Source organism: Xyrauchen texanus, chromosome 13, assembly GCF_025860055.1.
Source record: "Xyrauchen texanus isolate HMW12.3.18 chromosome 13, RBS_HiC_50CHRs, whole genome shotgun sequence".
NCBI classification, from domain to species: domain Eukaryota; kingdom Metazoa; phylum Chordata; class Actinopteri; order Cypriniformes; family Catostomidae; genus Xyrauchen; species Xyrauchen texanus.
In genome coordinates, this window is record NC_068288.1 from 9,005,183 (window position 1) to 9,025,669 (window position 20,487).

General features: G+C 38.4%; 1 protein-coding gene across 1 annotated transcript in view; it reads right to left on the reverse strand.

The window, feature by feature from the left end:
• LOC127653936 (myosin-9-like) overlaps positions 1 to 14,238 on the reverse strand; it is a 46,709-nt gene extending 32,471 nt beyond the window's left edge. The window contains exon 1 of the mRNA XM_052140807.1: positions 14,089 to 14,238. The gene's annotated coding sequence lies outside the window, so the exon portion shown is untranslated. The remainder of the gene's footprint in view (positions 1 to 14,088) is intronic.
• Between the last annotated feature and the right edge of the window lie 6,249 nt (positions 14,239 to 20,487).

The window sequence follows — 20,487 nt, forward strand, 5'->3', positions numbered from 1 at the left end:
AAGAGAAAGCATGTGTGGTTGGGTTTGTTTAAGACTTCACATTTTACACATCCCCATTTGAAGATTAAAAAGTCATAGGACTTCAATAGTTTAAGATTCTCAAAAAAAAAAAAAAAAAAAAAGAGAGAGGACAAGTTCCACACTCCTGTAGACACTCAGCAGTCATCAGGGTGGATCAATCAAGGGGACCCTTTGGATTTTCTTATTTTGGGTACAAATAGTGCCAAGTACAGCCGTGGCCAAAAGTATTGGCAGTGACATTGTGTTTTGCAAAGTTTGCTGCTTCAGTATTTGTAGATTTTTTTTATTTACCCCACATGTTTCTATGGTATACTGAAAAACAATAAGTGCTTCATAAGTTTTAAAGGCTTTTATTGGCAAAAAACTCAATTTATGCAGAGAGTCAATATTTACAGTGTTGACCCTTATTCTTCATAACCTCTACAATTTGCTCTGGCATGCTGGATAGCTTCTGGGCCAAATCCTGACTGATGGCGATCCATTCGTGACTTATTAGTGCGCCGATCACAATTTATGGGCTTCTGTTTGTTCACTCGCCTTTTGATGATTGACCACAGGTTCTCTATGGGATTAAAATCCGGGGGTTTGCCTGGCTACAGAGCCAAAATTATCTCCGAGCCACTTAATCACTCTTGCCTTGTGGCATGGTACTCCATCATGCTGGAAAATGCAAAGATCACTGGATTGCAAGTTGTTCATGCAGGACGTTTTGATACCATTCCTTATTCATGGTAGTGTTTTTGGGCAGAATTGAGAGCCCACTCCCTTGGATGAAAAACAACCCCACACATGGACTGTCTCAGGATGAGACCGTCCATGTTCGAAATGTTCTCCTGACTATCGATTTTCCAGATGTCCCAAACAGTCAGAAGGGGGCTTCAGAGAAAATAACTTTACACTAGCCTTCTGCTGTCCAATCCTTGTACTTCCTGCTGAATTTCAGTCTGTCCTTGAAGTTTTTCTTGGAGAGAAGTGGCTTCTTTGCTGCCCTTCTTGACACCAGGCCATTGTCCAAAAGTATTCGCCTCCCTGTGCGTGCACTCACACCAACTTGCTGCCAATATTGAGCAAGCTCTGCACTGGTGGTGACACTATTCCGTAGCAGACTCCTCAGGAGAAGACATCCTGGTGCGTCCTGAAGCCTTCTTCACTGCAGTTTAACCACTCTCCTTGAAGTTCTTGATCCGGAAAATGGTTCTTTCAGGTGCAATATTCTTTGCAGCAATTTCCTTGCAAATGAGGCCATTTTGATGCAAAGTGATGATGGCTGTACATCTCTCTTTAGAGGTAAACATTGCTAAGAACACAATGATTGGAAACTTCTTCCATCCTTTTATAGCAAACCATCTGCTCTTATAATCCAAACAGAATGTTAGTGTGATTTCACCTGACTAGTACTCATTTCAGACTTATCAGTGCTGCTGATATTAGTGAAATGCTAGCTGGTCATTTTGTGCCAGGATATATAAAAAAATTTAGAAAACTTAAAACAATGGTACAATCCCAGTGATGCGGTCATACCTTAAATTAAACTGTACCAATTTCCTAAGAGTATACATGACAGAATGTGCAATTTAATATTTGAAGGATGGCAGTCAAATAAGTAGGGTTAAATATACATTTAAAAAATAAACGTGAGCACATCCGCCATAACAGAAATCGGACTGGTACAATTTCAGGCAGACTTTAAAGGAATAGTTCAACCAAAAATTACAATTTTCAAATTTATTCACCCTTACCCAGACATGTATGACTTTTTCATCTGCTGAACTCAAATGAAGAAATTTAGAAGTACATCTCAGCGCTGTTGGTCCATTCAATGCATGTGAATGGGTGCCAGTTTAAGCTCCAAATCAACAATTATAAAAGTAATCCAGAAAGTCTTAAGAGGTGATATAATGGTGTTGGTGATGAACAGATCAATATTAAAGTACATTTTTACTATAAGTGGAAATTGAATGACCAGGGATGAGAATTTAAACCTTTAAATTTTTCTTGTGTTTTTGGCAACTCACATTCTTTGTGCATATTGCCCCCCTACTGGGCAGAGAGAAGAATTTCTAACAAAAGGATATGAATACTAATCCGTTTCTCACCCACACCTAGCTTATCACTTTGGAAGATATGGATTAAACCACCGGAGTCATATGGATTACTTTTATGATGCCTGTACTTTTTGGAGAGACAAAATTTTGGCATCCATTCACTTGCATTGTATGGCCCTACAGAGCTTAAATATTTCGATTTGATCATGAGGATGAGTAAATGAGAATTTTCATTTTTGGGTGAACCATTCATTTAAGCCAGTCACACTAGCGGATTTTTTTTCTGGGGCTCTCCTACACATGACTAAAGAAACCAGAAAACGGAAGCAGAACAGTCTGTTAGGTTTAGTAAATCCTTTACTCAATGAAGCCACATATGGACACAGGCTTTCTACGTCAGGACCCAAGGGAATAAATGCACAATACACACCAGACAACAAGCAAAAAGCACCATGGATGTACAATGGTTTTTTGTTTTATTTGCATTTTCTTTTTTACATGTACTACAAAAGACAATAACTGCCATGTTGGCAAAAGCATAGGAAATGTGGTTACTCTTACCATTGCTGCATTATATAGTTCGTACTAAACACAGCAATGTTTTCTGCACCGCTCTTCAGTGATATTTGACCCATTAATATTATAAAATTTCACATGGATGTGGGTATGGAGCACAATTGAATCAATCCCACATGTTCCATGTTTATAATGTGGTGAATTTCTGCAATCTCTTATAAATTTTAATATGTAGCTGAGAACTGGTAAACCAATCCATACAGATTATCAAATCAATAGTGTCGTTTATGTATCAAACTGCAATTCCACAATCTGGACGAATAATTCATCTTTTCTGCATCTCTCTCCCTATTATGTCCGGCTTTTGGCAGCTCAAACGCATGTTGGGTTTAATGTGAGCGTGTGCAGGGAGGACGTTTCTGAATTCTTAACTTGTTACAGATCTATAAACCAGTTAATACGACATGAGAATGGCGTGGCACCACCTCTCTGTAAGCGAGTAATGTGTTAAAACTATCGTGCTAGCGCGCGACATTGGCGCTCCCGTTTATATATAAAAAAATAATAAAAATAAAAAAACCCCACGCACAAAGAAAGGTGAAAACAACAACAAAATAAATTAAAATGCCTTGAATGCAACAAGAACTGGTTAGCTGCAGGGTGAAGTGAAAGTTAAACAGCCATTAGGCTACATCTCAAATCACTAGAGCAGTTTAAATATGTAATATACAGTGCATAAACAATACTACTACTTTAGGTAACAAGAGAAAATATTTTATAAATCATATACATTTATTAAAGCAAGGTTCTCAGCATTTAATTTGCCAAAAATCTTAATGCATTTTGCCAACATTAAACGGCCATTTTTAAATGTAACTGTTGAGTATCTCCGATGTTCACATGTACTCTTAAAGTGATCATTCACTAAAAATTCAGTCAACACGTTTGGTTGCAAACCTGTATGACTTTCGTCCACTGAACTTAAAAAAAGGAATGTTCTGGTTAAGTAAAAGTTCAGTTCATCAACAGCATGTGTAGCATAATGTTGATTACCACAAATTATTTGACTCGTTCCTAGAGGTTACAGTGAGGCACTTACAAATTTAAGTGACTAGGCCAGTTTTTGGAGGATTTAAACAGAAATGTGAAGCTGATAAAAAGCACATTAATTCTTCAGTTAAAACTAGGGCTGAAACTATTAGTCGGTGTTAATTGGCAACAAATTGTCGAGACAAATGTTTGTCGAATATTCATTTTATCGAATTTAAAATGTAACGTGAGATCACATTAAACTATAATGATGCACGAGAGCAGCACTGCAGCTCGCGCATGACTGAGGAGAGGAAGAAAACAGATCAGTCCAGATGCACTTTTCAAACAGCTTCAGGTGATATAGATCACAAAGCATGAGGGAATTATAATGCAAATATACACATCTAGCAGAAGCGCTCTCGTTGTGGAATAAGTGGAGCTGGAGCTGCCGCTGTGTTTCTGCTCCGGGATTTTTCAGATTTCCAGTTATAAGTATACATTTTTTTGCTGCAGTACTTGCAAGCAGGATTAAATGCTTCTCATGATGAGTCATGTGAAGTGAGCTGATGTCACCCAGTATCTTTTTTTTTTCCCCCCGTTTTTTTTTATAAATTTGCAAAGATTAAGTTGTCGTTATGGGGTATTGTTTGTAGAATTGAGGAATTTAATCCATTGTGGAATAAGGCTGTAACATAACAAAATGTGGACAAAGTGTAGCGCTGTGAATAATTTCCGGATACACTGCATCTAGAAACTGTTTTATTTCAGTATTAAGTTTGGTTTTAAACAGTGCTTGATACTATTTTTTTTGAATTCCAAATTAAAATCATTTGGATCTTCTAACCATCTACCATCCTCCGCTTTAATAGAGTAAATATATTTTTCAGAAGCTTCCTTCATAATCTGCCATGCAAGTTTGTAGCCAAATTCTTAAGTAATATTTTGTTCTAGCCATAACTGCTTCAGCTTTACTGGTGCAGACATTGTAGTACATGGCCAGTTTTTGAGCTAGAGTGTTAGGAGACTCCGGTTCTTTTTTGTCATGGAGTGGTCCTGTTCCAATATTCTGATGTTGTTTTCTAGTAGGAATAATGCTTTTCTCCTTCCCTTATTTTTATTGGCCACATATGACATGTGCACTCTCATATAAGCCTTAAGGACTTCCCAAATAATGGAGTGAGGAGGAATTCAAATTGGCTTCCATGTATACATCAATTGGAGTAATCAAAAGAAATAAAATTACCCCTGCATCTCAATCAATGAGAGGCAGACTCAACTGGTCCCACCTCTGGTGCTCCATCTTTATGGGATTGTGATTGGAAAGAGTGGCGGCTAGATGGGAGCAAGCTTTGACAGGATAATATTGTCTGAGGTCAAAAACAAATTCCTGTGTAGGTATTGTGAAGCAAATACAATTAGTAATCTTTTTTATTTGGATGGTGCGATTACCATACATCACTTAATCCCAATTTTCATTCCTTGATTTAGTGCTACCACTGATTTGGACAGTGTGTGATTTAGGTGAAGAACGGTCCATTAATGGATTCAAAACCAGGTTAAAAAGTCACCAACAATGCACTGGCCTTCAATTGTAGCAAGTTTCATAAGTTATTAAAAGAATGCCGGGTCATTATGTTTGGGCCATACAAAAATATAGGCGATATTTTATTCAAATTTATTACGCAGTGTATAAAAACAGATATACTGCTCTTTATCTTTTTCGGTGGGGTTCAGCTTAAATATCTGGTTCTTGTTAATGAGCAAAGCTGCTACTCTCGCCTTGGATGAAAACGAGAAATAAAAACATGGCCCACCCAGTCCCTACTTAGCTTCATATTTTCTAGATCAGTGAGATCGGAGGTCTTTTGAATAAACGCGATATCGAAGTATTGTTTCTTCAGATATGTTAAGACTCTCTTCATTGGGGAATTAATTCCTCTTGACAATTAGTGAGATACAGCTCAATCGACCTGCCATATTTATATTACATAAAAATATACAAAAGGGCATGCATCTCATGTTTCAAGAACAAAAAAAAAAAAAATTACCAATTCTTGACATTAATTGTAATATTACAATTACGGAGTGGATGAAACAAATGGAAGATGAAGACCATGCATAAATTCTTTCTCTGGCCAACCGGAGTACCTTGTCTTTTTCCCTGTAGTTTAAACATTTTACAATGATGGGTCTGATCCAGTCTGAGGGTCTTTCCAGGTGATGGGCTCTCTCCAGGGTGATCGGGGATGCAATGTTATCATTCCCTAATAGTTGTGGTATGAGATTTTCCAGGTATAAGACTTTGTCATTGCCCTCAGATTTCTCTGGGACGTTTGTGATCTTCATATTTGAGCTCCTGCTAAGGTAATCTGCTTTGTCTTTCAGAAAATAAAGCTCCATTTCAATCTTCTCAATTTGAGTGCAGGTGTCTCAAGTTATCCTTGTAAGCACCTACCCAAGTCTGCATCTAGTCAACCTGCTCAGCTCATGTTGAGTAACGACTTGATTTTGGTCAGTGAAGTTTAGATGCCATTTGTCTTATTTAGGTGACAGGTGAATTAGTTATTAGAATTACAAATTAGCATTGGAGATTTGGCTTTTCTTGGTCAGCTGCCATCTTTGCAGTGATGGAGATCACAGTTGGAGTGTTGAAAATAGTTAGATTAAGATTCTTACCCTTTAAATGGTGGTGTCGCTTCAAATGAATAATAAAAGTCCTATAGAAAAAGTTTCACGTGCGAGTTAATACCAGTGAGATAGTGGCAACTGATGAGGCACACCAGGAGCTCAGTTCAGTGGCTGCATCACGTGATCCCTTACAGCTTTTGACAGGATCAACCCTTGAATACAATGACTATACCATTTTACATACTAGTATTATGTCCCTTAGACAATCTTCTTAAACAGGTTAACCAGTACTTAATCCTCGGATCCTGGGTCCGAGATATAGCACCTTCAATTTTGTGTTTGCTGAGGTTTATTCACACAGGGAGACTCCCATTTCTTTGAAGTGGATGGCACATCTGCTCTGAAGTAGTAATTCTTAAACCAGTTAGAACAAAGAATCTAATTATCTGCCACGCCCTGCTTAAGACCCTAGACCTCAGAAAATGTAAAGTTATAATAATAAAAATAATAATTTTATAAATTCAAAATGTAACCCAATACGGCATACGCATAGAGCTCTACGACTCTTTTTAGAGACTTTTAATCACAAAAAGTCACTTAAGAAATTATCAGAGGGCAAATATGAAACATTACTTGGATTTCTGATAGATTATACACAAGTTTAGTAATTTGTACCCATTGGGAGGATATGGCAATATAATCTCAGTGATAAAAACCAAAATGGCTCATTCATAAGATGCATAAAATAAATATAATTCAATAGATAAAAATTCCAAAAAGTTTAACCATCTGTAAAAGCTGCAGTGGACCTCCCCATCTCTAGCTTTAACGGCAGGGCATGAACATTGTGGCTCAAAAACGGTCACAGAATATCCCAATCAGAAGACTAACATTCAGGAAGTGAATTGGAGACAACATCTTGCAAAAATTAATTTCCTGAACTGCATACAAATCTCTACTCTACTCAATCAAGTGTTGTATTCCTGTTTTCAGCAATACAGTCCCATGAAATAATACTTTCACCTGATCAGGCATCCTTCTGAAAGGGGTACTACCTCAATTATTTTGCCCCTCTACATTTATTTCATACATCAGAGTAAAATCTGGCCTTCAAGTAGAGTTGTGATGATCGCAAAAGTACAGTGCATTTCTTTTAGCTTGGCTTTTGCCATAATTTTGTTTTCAACATGAATGCCAGACATTTGCATGCTGAAGAAAGAAATTCATACACATCTGGGATGACATGAGGGCAAGTAAATGAGAATTAATTTGTGTGTGGACTTTGCTTTAAGTGTTAAATAGACTACTATTAAAAGGTAATTACACAAATTAATGCAGTATCTCCCCTCCCTAAAATGTTCTTTCCCACCTTCTGTGGCTACAATTGGCATATATACACATTTTCAGGAGGTCAATGCTCGACAGCACATCCTAGCACAAAAACTGATTGTGTCTAGCAGTGCTGCTTGATATGAACTGAATCTGCTCATTTGATCCCATTATCAAAAAGATGAATAATGCTTGAAGATATTGCCAAATATTTAATTACAGGATGTCCACTGATTTTATGGCATGCACAAGGCATTTGGAAAGTATTCAGACCCCTTCATTTTATATTGCAGCCTTATGATGAAATACTTAAAATAATAATAAAAATAAATAAATAAAAAAAGTCATAGTAGTAGTAGTCCTTTATTGTCACATAGTAAACCAGTGAAATTGGCCATCGACCTGTCCATACAAACATACATATGACAAGGGGATAGACAGGACAGGAAGACAGGGAATTAGAAGAAATACAGCATGACATGAGGAGAGGAGAGGAGAAAAAAAAGGCAGCCCCCAGACTATGCTCCTTAAGAAGTACAGTGTGGGAACAGGGAAAAAAACACCTCAGCAACATTAGCACATAATCAGTACACTCTACAACATGAACAAGACTTGCAACAGGGGAGGGATTGGGGGTGGAGGTGGCCCAGCACAGGCAAGCAGCCATCCGGACCTGCAGCCATGTTCGGCGCTGGTCACAGACCCGCCTGTCAGACTGGGGGTACAAAGCGGCGAAGGCGAGGGATAGGGTATCGGGCGGATGATTGCATATCTGTATATATGTGTAAGAGTTCATGTGTGTGTAGGCCTGGAGAGTCGCTATGCCAGCATCTAATCTAGGTGCCTCAGTCCGCAGGGTTGTCATAGCGATACACAGCAAGTTGCCATGGAGACAACCTTGATCAGGTCCCAGACATAGTCAACAATCACCAGGTGTCTGGGGAGTCGGGGAAGGAACGCGAGTGGCTCACTGCAGTGCTCTTCCGGGGAGTTGTTGTTCCAACAGCGGCCTTGGCCAAGGCCAGTGCTGGTTGAGGGCGGCGAAACAGATAAGATTGGGATTGTTTGGTCTTAAGGAGAGTAGCCGCATTCTAATTTACACGGCTATTCTCCTGGTCCATTTTGGTCTCTGAAACGATCCATTTGCCTTTGCAAAGCTGTGAGCTTCTCCATGATGTTATCCGTATTTTGGTTCATAGACCCAGTCTGAGTGCAGACAGCTCTGCCCACTGTTTCAATCATGACGGGCAGCCTTGTGAGGCTTTGGACAGCTGTCACCGTCTTCTTAACTCCTCGATAAACCAGGGCAATGCCTAATCCAATCAGCAGAAGACCTGTTATCATGGTACCGAATAGGTAGATATCTTCAACGTCCTCCACGGAAAGAGCCGCCAGACACACGACCCGCCACCTCTCCCACGCGTCCATCGTGTAGCCAGCTGCGAACGTTCCGTCAGGGCAGACAGGTTCCCCCGAACCCAAGCTTCTCGTCGAGAAGATGGTGTCAATTGCGTTGAGAGACCAGTTGATCAAATCCATGACTTAGTTTGAAGAGCAGTGCTGAGAGAGTCTCTCAAGTACAAGACAGTAGACTAGATATGACGAGAGGAGCAAAGCAGGGAAGATAAGGGTAGGGAGAGGGTGAGAAAATGCATATGATGATTTGACAAGCTTTGGACACCTGGATTTGGGAATTTTCTGCCATTCTTCTCTGCAGATCCTCTCAAGCTCGGTCAGGTTGGGACTGTCGGTGGACAGACATTTTCGGGTCTCTCCAGAGATGTTCGAGTGGGTTAAAGTCCAGGCTCGGGCTGGGCCAAAGATATTCACATTGTTGTACCTAAGCCACACTTGCATCATCTTGGCTGTGCGCTTGGGGTCATTGTCCTGTTGGAAGGTGAAACTTCAGCACAGTCTGAGGTCCTGAGCACTCTGGATCAGGTTTTCATTAAGCATATCTGTATTTTGCTGCATTCAGCCTTCCTTCAACCCTGACCAGTCCTCCAGTCCCGGTTGTTGAAAAACACCCCCACAGCATTATTCTACCACCACCACGCTTCACCGTTTGGATGGTATTGCGCAGGTGAGAAGCGGTGACTGATCTTTTTGGACTCCAACCAATCTTCATTTCAAACCAGAGAATCTTGTTTCTCACAGTCGGTCACACTCTGCCATAAAGGCCAGATCGGTGGAGTGTTGCAGTGATGGTTGTCCTTCAAGTTTCTCTCATCTCCAAACATGATCCCTGGAGCTCAACCAGAGTGACCATCAGGTCCTTGGTCACCTCTCTAACAAAGGCCCTTCTCCCCAGATTGCGCAGTTCGGTCAGTGGGCCAACTCTAGGAAGAGTCCTTGTTCCAAACTTCTTTGAATTATGGAGGCCACTGTGCTCTTGGGAACCTTCAATGCAGCCAAATATTTTTTTGTAGTCTTCCCCAGATCTGTGCCGACACAATCCTGTCTGAGCTCTGCAGGCAGTTCCTTTGACCTTATGGCTTGTTTTTTGCTTGGATATGCATTATCAGCTGTGAGACCTTTTATATAGACCGGTGTTCCTTTCCAAATCATGTTTCCAAATCAATTGAATTTGCCACAGGAGCCTCAAATCAAAGTGTAGGGAAAAAAAAAGGCTTGCAAGGATTCTTGGAGTGAAAGTCTACTGCCTAGTCAGACTACGAATATACTCACAGCCCCATTCCAATCCCTAATAAAGTGCAGCCAAAAAAAAAAAAAAAAAAAAAAAGGAGGCAAGAAAGGTAAAGTGGTATGTGGACAAAGTGAGAATGGGAAAATAAATGATTAAGTACTGTAACCAGAAAGTGAAACAATTGAAAACAACTTTGGCATACTGATGAGAGAGTGAGTGTGAGAGGGATTAGGGGATTAGCCGGGTGTCATCTCTGTCTGCAAGATTATTAGCAGCTCAGTCGCTGTGATTAAATACAGATGACAGTATGAGAGCGTGTGCACATTGTGAACTTCTACTGGATAACACATTAAGGTTTGTCACTTTATTTCAACCATAGCCAGAATGGTAGACACAGAAACATGAGAAATTCCAGATCAGGAGAGCAGAAAGACTTGATAAAATCCAAGCTTGATTTGAAACTCCGGGCTTAAACAGCTCGCTGTGCAGCTGGATCCTGGACTTCCTGTCAGGCAGATGTCTGGTGGTTAGAATGGGGCGCAAAATCTCATCACTGACTCTCAACACTGGAGCCCCACAGGGCTGTGTTCTCAGCCCACTCCTGTATTCCCTAAACACACATGACTGTGTGGCAACACATAGCTCCAATTCCATCATTAAGTTTGCTGATGATACGAAGGTGGTAGGTCTGATCACTGACAATGAAGAAACAGCATACAGAGAGGAGGTGCACACTCTGACACGCTGGTGTCAGGAGCACAACCTCTCCCTCAACTTCAGCAAGACCAAGGAGCTTGTGGTGGACTTCCGGAGAAAAGGCAGATAACACAGCCCCATCACCATCAATGGAGCACCAGTGGAGAGAGTCAGGAGCTTCAAGTTCCTCGGTGTCCACATCACTGAGGAACTAGCATGGTCAGTCCACACACGGAGGCCGTTGAGAAGGCGGCTCACCAGTGCCTCTTCTTCCAGAGACGGTTGAGGAAGTTTGGAATGAACCACCACATCCGCACACGGTTCTACACCAGCATTATAGAGAGCATCCTGACTGGCTGCATCACTGCCTGGTACAGCAACAGCACAAACCACAAATGCAAAGCCCTACAAAGGGTGGTGCAAACTGCCAGACACATCATCGGAGGTGAGCTTCCCTCCCTCCAGGACATCTATACCAGGCGGTGTCTGAAAAAAGCTCAGAGGATCAGAGACTCCAGCCACCTGAGCCATGGGCTGCTCTCACTGCCACAATCATGCAGGCGGCATCGCAGCATCAGGACCTGCACCAGCCGACTAGATGATAGCTTCTTCCCCAAAGCAATCAGACTTTTGAACACTTGATCGCTCACGATCAATATACATCAGCACTGCACTTTATTAATCTGATCTCACACTGGACTGTCATAATTATATTATACTATAATTGTAGTATAATTATAATACAACTACTGTATATACACTTTATTATTATTGTATGCACATTCTATATTGTGTGTATTTTTTTACTGTACATTGTATAATTAAGTGTACATTTGATATGTAAATTGTGTTGTGTAAATGGTTTATAATAAATATTTAGCATCACTGTCATGACTGCCATGTTGCTCAGAACTGCACACAAGACTTTCACCCACTGTTGCACTTGTATATGGTCGTGTGACAAAGTTATTCGATTTGATATAAACTAGGTGCTTTAAAAGAAGTTTCAAATGACAAGAGTCTAACAACTTGAGCAGAGGAACCAAGAGCCATTTCGAGAGAACAAAAAGTTAAATGGTTTTTGGAGGGTGTCGATATAGAAAAGTTGTTTCACCACGTTGACACTTCCTCCAAAGCTTGAAGCTTGCAAGACCTTCGAATGAAACATGTTACAGCTTGTTCTCTGAATCCATTAAAAAGTAACAGGAGAACAGCGAAAACAGCCCGAAACCATGCATAATGGTGTTTGCAAAATTTCAGCTCAGTTTAAAATGGAGGAAATTCACTCACCTCAGAATTAAAAACAATCACTCCTTCTGTCAAACCTGATCTAACTGGATATGTCTGGCTAGCACAAATACACACAACCTGGTAACATTACTTAAAGTAGGCTATATTTGTTAAAGGGTGAATGTCACAAAACCTTTAAACAACATGTCCAGGTCATATTTCCAAAATTCTCATCATTTACTCACCCTCATGCCATTCCAGATGTGGAAGACTTTTTCCTTCAGCAGAACAAATTAAGATATTTTGAAGAATATCAGAGCTCTGTAGGTCCATACAGTGCAAGTGAATGGTGATCATAACTTTGAAGCTCCAAAAAGCATGTAATGGCAGCATAAGTTACCCATGTAGACCTTATTCACGCTAGTGCCATTTTTGTAATTTTTAATGGGAATGACAACGAGGCTGTGAGGGATAGACTTACCATCTCTTCAATGGCGCAAATGATATAGGTTTAAAGCGGTTTAAAGCTGCTAGATCAAATCTGATTTTCCACAACTCATGTTGTCTGGAGTTCTTTGTATACTGAATGTTCTTATAGGATATTTTATAAATTCGGTCCACAGAACGATCCAAAAACACTTAAACTGCAGAAAAGCCCATTGAAAAGACTGCAAGTCTATCCCTCACAACCTCGTTGTCGTTCCCATTAAAAATCAAAGATGGCGCTAGTGTGAAAAATGTCCATGACTCCAGTGGCTTAATCTAGGTTTTCTGAAGCAATCCAAATTATTTTGGATGAAAACAGACCAAAATGAAACTTTTCTTTTTTTTCTTCTCTCTCCTTTCTTTAAGACATTAGCAGTTTCATTGGCAATCATGATTTCAAGCTCGATTACACTTCCCAGTGCCATCTAGCGCTCTGTGCATGTGTCTAACACTAGAAAGTGTAATTGAGCTTGAAATCATAATCATGCCTAGAGACTGAAATGGCAAGATGTACAGTGAAAAAGGAGTTACATTTTGGTCTCTTCTCACCCAAAACTGATTGGATTGCTTCAGAAGATATGGATTAAGCCACTGGAATAGCATGGATTACCTTTAATGCTGCCTTTGTACTTTTTGGAGCTTCAAAGATATGATCACCATTCACTTGCATTTTATGGACCTACAGAGCAAAATATATTTTCTCAAAATCTTCATTTGTGCTCCACAGAAGAAGTGTCACACATCGGAGTAAACTTCCATTTTTGGGCAAACTATTACTTTAAAAAGTCGGATCTTCTGTGGTCACCTGTAGTGCCATGCCTTATTTGATCCCTAAATCAGCTCGTTTTCCCCATCCCATGCGTAATCTTGGCTGACGTTCAATCATGCTTACAGTTCAAATCCCAACAGCTCAGAGATAGATAATTATAGTCACAAGCAACACAGAAACCAATGCTCGCATTGAACAGAAGTACTATGTGAAACAGCTCTAGTACAAAGCAATTAAGTGACATTCATGTAACTTGGCAACTGTTGTAATGTTCAAATTGCTCAAAGAGCACTCAGTATCATCTGAATGTGTATCCTCAGGGCTGAGTGTATAATCAGGTCGTGTTTGCTCTAGAAACTGGTCTCAAAGCAGCTGGGCCTGTTGCGCAAGCAGCCAGCAGCACATCTTAAATGTTAGCGGGGAATATGTTGAATAACATAGCATTCTCGCGCGTGCTAACTCTCTTCTGGGTAGCAATAAATATGAATAAAAAATATTTTAAAAATAAATGTTTCTCAAAGTCTTTAAACTATTAGTAGTTTCCACAAAAAAGAAAAGAAAAGAAAAGAAAAAAAAAATATCTTGAATGAATTTTAACAATTATTCAAACATATTTAGAGGCGCGTGCATAGTCTGATTGTGAAGAACTGTTTCAGGTGTGCGCGCGCAGGTGATTGTGTAGCACTTACCTGCTTTCTTTTAGTTGAGAAGATCTGCTTAATCCAAATCTCCAACTTTTCAACAGAGTATAACACGGATACAAGAAACGTATCCGAAAAAACGTGAAACAGTAGAGTTTGCGATACTTTCTTGTGTCATCGGCGGCGTCCTCCTCACCAGTTTCCTCTCTTCTCTTGACAAACTCCCTCTGTCTCTTAAACCAGCTGTATGGGCGTGGCTTAACATCATCACCTCGCCTACTCTAATTCATTTAACGCTGCTTTGGCAGTGTCAATCAGGAGATACGCTTTCACCGATTGGTCATTTCTCAGCGCTCTAAAACAGGTACCTTAGGGTAGGCTTTTTAGGGCTTTAAGGCTTTTTTGTGTAGATTAAATTTGTGACAGCAGTAATTGTTTATTCCTGCTTCCATTGATGCACACAAACTCTTTGGTGATTTTTAAATCATATTGTATTATGGATTATTAGGTTTTACATAAACTTGTGGAGTGCATGCCAGCTCGTGTGCATGAAATTCAGATATTCATGTAAAACCTTTTCACTCAAATTGTTATTCATAGTGCTGATAATATAATTTGTAATGAAAAAAGTGTGTTAAATGAGAATAAATGCAAAACAGAAGCATATTCACTAGTGGAATTTTGAGCCTCACTGTTTGGGTAGTTGACACAATACACAATAATAATGTGTCCGTGGACTTTTGATCAACATCAAGACTATAGCTAAAACATTATATGAATCCATAAAGGGAAAGTGTATATCTCAGTCCAGTATTTGGTCACTCTTCTATTAGTTTTTCACTCTTTTTTTGATGATTTAGCCTACACTGGTTTATTTCAAATGGTTCTGCAGTGCAACAAAATAAGTTTTAATAAGTACAAATATTACATGTAGTTTCTCAATTAATTTCAGATCTTAAAAGCTGCATGCATAATTATCATTAAAGAATGTGCAAAAGCTGTTTAAATAGTTTTAGATGATGTGCCGCACTGCTGGAAAATAGTACCAAAAATATGTCAGCTAACCATATGAAAATTGCAATACTTTTTAATGAAATGCTACAAAATCGTGATTTGGTATATCTGAGTACTGCATACTTACATCAAGAAGTTCAGACAGTTATGATGCTATGTCACAATATTTAACTCAATATGGTAAATGCATGGAGTTAAAAGATTGCAGTGAAGCTACTGGTGGAGGGTGTCTGTGGGTGAAAGAATGCAGAGTTTTGTCTGTACCTGCAAACATGCAGTGATTTTTCTTGGTAGATTTGAAGAGTCGCACTGATGAGGTGGCGATAGAGAGAGAGACGTTTTTTCCATTGGCTGGAAGGTTATAGACGTCGCATTTTTCTGTGTGTGTCAGTGAAGGTTTGACAGACTTGTGCATTGATTATTGTAAGTAATACTGTTATTGTCACTTAAGTAAACAGATCTCCATTGTGGACAAATCAAAAGGTCAAAGAACAAGTAAGTTCACAGGTAAAGGCAGACAATGGACAGATATGTCCAATTAATCCTGTACTGAAGTTTCTAACAGAATAATTCACCCAAAAATGACAATTCTGCCATTTTTTACAGTTTAGCTTAACGCTGTTTTTTTGTGGAACCAATTTTTTTTTTTTAAGAATCTTCACGCCACTCTTTACATACTGTATAATTATAGTGACCATGTCTGTCAAGCTCTAAAAAGGGGAAAAAGCACTAAAAGAAGTTTGTTTGACTTGTGTGTTATATTTAATCGAAATTTAAGTCATTATTCACTGAAAATCTCGCCCTCTGCTGCAGCTCTGAAAGGAATATTCTGAGTTCAATACAAGTTAAGCTCAATTGACAGCACTTGTGGCCACAAGGCATAAACAATATGCATGTTAATATCATTTTAGTGTGATGAAGTTGATTAGTAACCTTTTATGTGTGAAGTTATGCACTATTTCACAAATTTAACAATTTCCTAAAACCATAAAACAATCTAAATATGACCATTTAAAGAACTTTACAGCTGAAATAATACAAACATTTTAACTGAAGAATTAAGGTAAGAGCTTTTATGAAATTATGAGCTTCACATTTCTGCCTTTAAACCCTCAAAAAAATTGGCCCCCATTCACTTCCATTGTAAGTGCCTCACTGTTACCTCAAATTGTGCTTTTTTAAAGAAAAAGGAGGGACGAGTCAAAATTATTAATTGACAATATGCCGCAAATGTTGTAGATTGATCTTAACTTGTATTGAACCAGTACCGCCACTCCCTATAAGCAGACTACGCAGTCTGCGTAGGGCATCAACTCCCTAGGGGGGCACCATCTTACCCTTGGCAGGCACCAGAAAGTCCACCGGCTGCCCTTACTCACACGTTATACGTTATTCAAGGACCTGAAAGCAGTTGCGGAACACAGATGATTGCTTCACGCTCATATCATGCGAACCCCTGGAACTCTGCATAGGGTATCAATTTGGCCAGTGGCGGCCCTGTATTGAACCCAGAATATTCCTTATCCACCATTCCTTATATTCAAACTGCCACATCATGATCAGTCATGACACTCGAAAACCAATGGCGCTGGATATCAAACATGGTTTGACGCATTAATGTGCCATGCTTAAATCTGACGTGATCCCAAATGACATTTCAGGGCTTTGGTTGAGATTAAGATTTCAAGTTTATGGCAGCTTAATTTTCACCCTGTTTCACACACAATGCTATCAGATGGCTTCAGAAGACTTGTTACATAATGCAAGTTGGATGAACTAAGGTGTTTTCTTTGTCCTCATTGTAGTGTAATGGAAAAGAGCCGCCTGAAGAGTTTTCTCCTCTGTTTCACAGAAGAAAGAAATGCAGGGTTGGACTGGCATGAGGGTGAGTAAATAATGACAGAATTAATTTTTTTCAGTGAAGTATCCCTTTTAGAAAGCAGATTAAGACTGAATTCAATGGAATGTAACAAAACAGATGCCCACAGCAAAACAGACAGAGATCCAAGAATGACTAGTTTAGGTGGCATAAGTGTCTATCTGGCCTCAGGTGGGTTGATTCTGCCTTATATGGTGTGAGAGAAAAGCTAACGCACAGTGAAAGGAGTGGTCTGTTGTTTCTGCAGCAATGGTTTTGGATTTCCCCACAACCCCACAGGTCCACTGCCTTCTCTACCTTCTTTCCTCCTTCCTTCATCAGAAAAAATCAATGGCATGAAAGATGGAAAGATACATTTGCAAGACAAGGCTTGTTACTACTCAACTTCACACCAGATGAGCAGACAGCAAATGAGCATACAAGATTTCTAAACCCTGCTCGCACCTTGTTCGGCTGTGTCCTGCTTTATAGACTCTGCACTATCTGTTATCTTATCCATTGCAATAATACCAGGCCTACATAGGTTGTGTTAGACAAGATGATAATGAATGTGAAAAAAGTGGCCAGGCTGGTCCTGGTCTCTCTTCATAGTGTGTTTGTGATTGCCTTGTTATTTGTTTCTTGTTGATTTTACTCCCAGAGGGAGAAAGACAATTGGGCAATTGAAATGATTTGTCACAGTGGTGGACTACTATACAGCATCCAAAAAACGATTTAAACTTGTGCATCAATAAAAGAATTACTCAGAGGTGTACAAAAATGTTAGTGTCAAAAAAACTGCAAAAAATAATTATTTTCCATATACAAAATGCTAAGGGGATCACAGTCTGGGATATGTCAGTGATTAGCAACAACGCTGATTATTATGCATTATAATTTTTTGTGCAGTGTCAGATAAATAAAAAAAACCCTCACACAGACAAAAATGTCCATGTAAAAAAAAAACTGCCATAAAAATATTATCTATTAATATTATTTTCCACTTTCACTGACTCAGGATTTTCACCCTTTAAATGCCAGTTGTTTACATAGTGCCACCATTGTTTTACACACACATATACACAAATTTCTCAATACACACATACAAAACACACTCTGATATCCACACCAACACACTCACACAATATTAGCTGCATCATTTATTCAATTGGCCTGCAGTGCTCTATAATACAGTAAACAGAAAATAGGAAAAAAGCATGTATTTGCTCCATAGGGAAAACACAAGAAAAATGGCTCCATCTGGAGGAAAATATAAAAATGTTTAATTTTGAAACCAGGGCTCTGGAATGAAAGCATAATATCATAGAATTCATAATGTTATGCTGTAATAGCACAAATATTGCAGTTGTAATGCGTTTCAATGGGGGAATGTATGTCCTCAAGGTCCTGAGTGTAATTATTTTGTGTACACAGTGTATTATAGATGTATTATAGGAAATGAGGTTGAGAGTGATGGTGTAGTGGTCAAAGCACATATCTGTTAATCAGAAGGTCGCTGGTTTGAGCCCCACGACCACCACCATTGTGTCCTTGAGCAAGTCACTTAACTCCAGGTTGTTCTGGGGGGATTGTCCCTGTAATAAGTGCACTGTAAGTCGCTTTGAATAAAAGCGTATGCCAAATGCGTAAATGTAAATGTAAATATCAAAATTCCCCCCAAAATAGACACCTTTGGCAAAATGTATGCCATTGGCATTAAAACAGCCAAAATCATTGAAAAAACTAAAATGAAAAAGACAAAAATGTCCCTTAGATCACACAAGTGTTAAACAAGATTTTAATATTATTACTAATATATTATTATTATTACTGTTAAATTCATTTATAATTATTATGCATGCTGTGTTCATGAATTTTAATTAGAGTTTATAGGGAATATTTGTACTTTGAAAATTCATTTGTTACACCGCAGAACTATTGAAGTAAAGCAATATTCCAGGTTCAATCAAGTTAGGCTCAATCAACAGCATTTGTTGATTAAAGAATGTTTATTACCACAATTGTTTTTTTGACTCATCCCTACTTAATCAGTGTTACAGTGAGTTACAGTGAGGCACTTACAGTTGAAGAGAATAGGGACAATTTTTGGAGCGTTTAAAGACACAAATGTGATCCTTTTAATTTTATAATTTTTTTGAAACAGTATGTTAATATTTACTGATTGGCCCGCATTCACTTCCATTGGAAATGTCTCACTGTAACCCAGATTTTAGCTTTTTTTTTTCTATAAGAAAAGGAGGAACAAGGCGACATTTTTTTGGTGATTATCAACATTATGCTACAAATGCTGTCGATTAAGATTAACTTGTATTGAACCAAGAATATTGTTTAACAATGGTAAACAAAGATGAAAAAAGAAAAGAAACGGCGACCAGTCACTGAATCTAGAATGCACACTTTCTCTTATACATTCATATACATTTTCACCTAAAATCTTGATATTGAAAAGAAAGTTATTGTCATTTATCAACAACCCAACTTCAACACTAACAAAAATATGGAGCATCAATATTGTCACAGAATTAACCATAAACCTAAAGTGTCCATTATTGGACTATTGTGCACATATTAGACAAGGTCAATTTGCATTCCTGAACAAATTTATTTAAACGTTATCATTACGTACAATGTACACAACCTGTCAAAATTTGGATGCACTTGATTCAGTTTATTATGATGATCATTAAAAACCTTTTGATCTCAAGAAGATATATATAGATATATTATCAGGGTTGGGAGGATTACATTTGAAATGTATTCCACTACAGATTACAGAATACATGCTGTAAAATGTCATTTGTAATGTATTCTGTTAGATTACTCAAAGTCAGTAATGTATTCTAAATACTTTGGATTACTTCTTCAGCAGTGGTAGATTTTTTCACTTGTTTTGACTATAAAATCTCTGCCAGTACAGTAAGACAAAATACACGTTAAAAATACATTCTCTGAAAAATCTAAATATCTCATGCAGTGTTGTTTCTAAAACAAACTTAAATCAAATTGATCTTGTTTTAAGGATTTTTAGATTTTTTTACAGGAAAACAATAAAAAAATTATTATCAAGAATATGATTTTTGCCCTAATATCAAAGGACTTACTAGAAAAAAAGAAATTATGATCCAACGTGAATTTTCTTCATAAAAAAATATGATTGCGCTGGTAACATGTGCACGTAAAATAGCATTTTAGCTTAGCGTAAAGCTGACAATTTACACAAGGTTTATTTCTATTTCTTCTGCCCCAAACTTCAAACTCACTTCTCTGTCTGCTCGTATGAATGTAACATCATAAGAAAGTGTTTCACCGCTGCTTAAACGCACTTTGGATCACATCATTTATATGTATAAATGTTTTCCATCTGAAAGGACTTAATATTGAATGAAACAAATGACAATAAAATGCAAAGAAATCTCTTCAGTAATCAAAATATTTGTTTTAATGTAACTGTATTCTAATTACCAAAGACTGAAATTGTAACTGTAGTGGAATACAGTTACTTATATTTTGTATTTTACTTTATGTAAACTTTTTGTATTCCTTTACTCCCCAAC